The sequence below is a fragment of the Camponotus vicinus genome, unplaced genomic scaffold (genome assembly GCF_025532165.1).
Source record: "Camponotus vicinus isolate PSW18456_S1 unplaced genomic scaffold, iyCamVici1.0 SCAF_6, whole genome shotgun sequence".
In the NCBI taxonomy this organism is placed as follows: domain Eukaryota; kingdom Metazoa; phylum Arthropoda; class Insecta; order Hymenoptera; family Formicidae; genus Camponotus; species Camponotus vicinus.
The window spans coordinates 16,865,178-16,867,817 of NW_028141978.1; positions in this window are offsets into that span (position 1 = coordinate 16,865,178).

Below are 2,640 nucleotides of genomic sequence, written 5' to 3' on the forward strand. Positions count from 1 at the left end.
ATTTTGTAAATTTAATATCGGAAAATGCGCGACAATTTAGAAGATTCCGGGTAATCGGTAGAGAAGCGAGTTTCGCGATACGTCCGTTGACTGAAGGCAACGATATATATCACTCGTTAGAAAACGCGTTTCGCGAAATTCACGCGTATGCGTTAAATTCATGTGAACCGGGCGATTACGTAGGATTATCGTTTGATTCGCCGAATTTATCGCATGGTCCTGCGGGTATATCTTTTCGTCCGGCGCGTGATTTTAGTTACGAGGACATTTGGAGACTTGTGAGTTCGTTAGCACAGAGCGCCGGTGGTCTCGATATCGCCGACCAATTTAACATACGGGTTTATAATGTCTCGATGCCTTCGGGTCGCGGTCGCGTCACGTTAACACGGGGGGATGTCGCGAAACGTTCAATAGTCGAAATTAATAATTCCGATAACCTGTGCTTCCCTCGAGCTCTCGTAGTAGCTCAAACTTATAGCGAGCGCGGTAATATCCGTACGGGTGAGCTGCATGAGAAATGGAACGCGATAAGATATCAGCATTCTTCGTTACAACGCGAATGTGCATTGCAATTAACGAGAAATGCCGGTGTCGCAATACCGGAAGAGGGTTGTGGAATTCGTGAAATCGAACGTTTCCAGCGTTATTTCGCCGCCGATAATATCGCGATTATTGTGTATAATTTTAATACTTTCGGTCGCGGCGAAAAACCGATGTATGACGGTGCCGAAATACTCGCTTCTCTCGGACGCGAGTCCTCGCGGCGATTAAATATCATGTATTACGAGGATTCGCGACATTATAATCCTATTTTAAATTTAAAAGCCGCCGCTGGTACTCGCGATTATTGCGTAGCGTGTAATGTAGGCTTCCGAAACGATAGACCCAATAGTCACCGGTGCTTAAATAAATGCCCGCGATGCTTATCCGCACCACCGTGCAATTCCACTTACGCCGAAATAAAATGCGACGCGTGCAATCGGCTATTTTACGGTGCAAGGTGTTTCGAGCGTCATCGTAGCGAGAAATCGTACGACGGTAGAACACGCGCTAATGTTTGTAACATCGTGCGATTTTGCGATAGTTGCGGGCGTATCGTTAAATCGAATTTAAAACACGAATGCGGTGTTTCTTATTGCAAATTATGCCGTTCACAACAACCGCGCAATCATATGTGTTATATGCAACCTCTTCGACAACGTGTCGATATTTCCTCTGCCGGGCCATCTTCATCAGCGATGGTACCGGATGAGGTAGATATATCTAGCACGAGAGAAGAAGAAGCACGGAACATATGTGATAACGCGGAAAAGAACGAACATGCATATGAACGCGGAAAGGGACGTGTGGCTTTCGTATTTTACGATTTCGAAACGCGGCAGGACGAGACGGTCGAAGGAACGGGAAATATAAAAAAACATATTCCGACGCTATGCATCGCGCAACAGATTTGTGAAGCATGCGTGGGGGAAAATAACATGTCCGTGTGGTGTCGTTGGTGCGGAGTGCGAGAGTTCGTATTTCAACGCGATCCGGTTAAACAGTTTGTAGATTTCGTTACGCATCCGGTAAAATATTTTAAACACATAATTTGTATAGCGCATAATGCGAAAGCGTTCGACGCGCAATTTATTTTGAAATATATTGTGGAAAATTGTAGGGATATTGAACCGAAAGTAATTTTAAACGGCACAAAAATTATTCTTTTAACCGCGGGACATACAAAATTCATCGATAGCGTTAATTATATGCCGATGCGCTTATCCGAATTACCTAAGGCTTTCGGGCTAAAGGATACTGGGGATAAGGGCATTTTTCCGCATTTATTTAATACTATCGAAAATCAAACGTACGTCGGACCGTTACCCGATGTACAATATTATTCTCCGGATAACATGAAATCGCAAGAGCGCGAACGCTTTCTCACATGGCATACCGAAATGAGGGAAAAAAATACCGTGTTCGACTTCCAACGCGAGATAGTGCGCTATTGTCATAACGATGTTGATATTCTTCGACGAGCGTGCGTAGCGTTTAGAAAAATTTTCCTAGATCGCGGAAATGTATACCCGTTCGAGGAATGTACAACTATTGCTTCGACCTGCATGACGGTTTTCCGGAAAAACTTTTTGCAAGCCGATACGATAGGCATTATTCCTACGGGGGGATACAGATGCGCGAGCAATCATTCGCGTAAAGCCTTACAATGGCTGATATGGATGGAGCGCGAACTCGACCGTCGTATAAATCACGCGGGGCGTGCGCGGGAATATCGCACGATCGAGGGTACGCTCGTCGATGGTTATTTTGAAACGTCTGTTGCGGGAAGGACGCAGCGTCACGTGTTGCAATTTCACGGTTGCTTTTGGCACGGATGTCCAACTTGTTTCCCTGTAAATCGCGATAAAGCGCTTTCGTCGGGGGAGGATCGCGGAGATACATTAAATTCGCGATATGAACGAACTCTCGCAGTTTCATGGCGCCTTCGTCAGCGGGGATACATAGTGTCGGAAAAGTGGGAGTGCGCCTTCGACCAAGAAATGCGCGACAATCGCGTAATGTATGATTTTCTCGCGAACCATCCGATGGTAGAAACACCACCGCTCGATCCTCGCGACGCGTTTTTCGGTGGGCGTACGG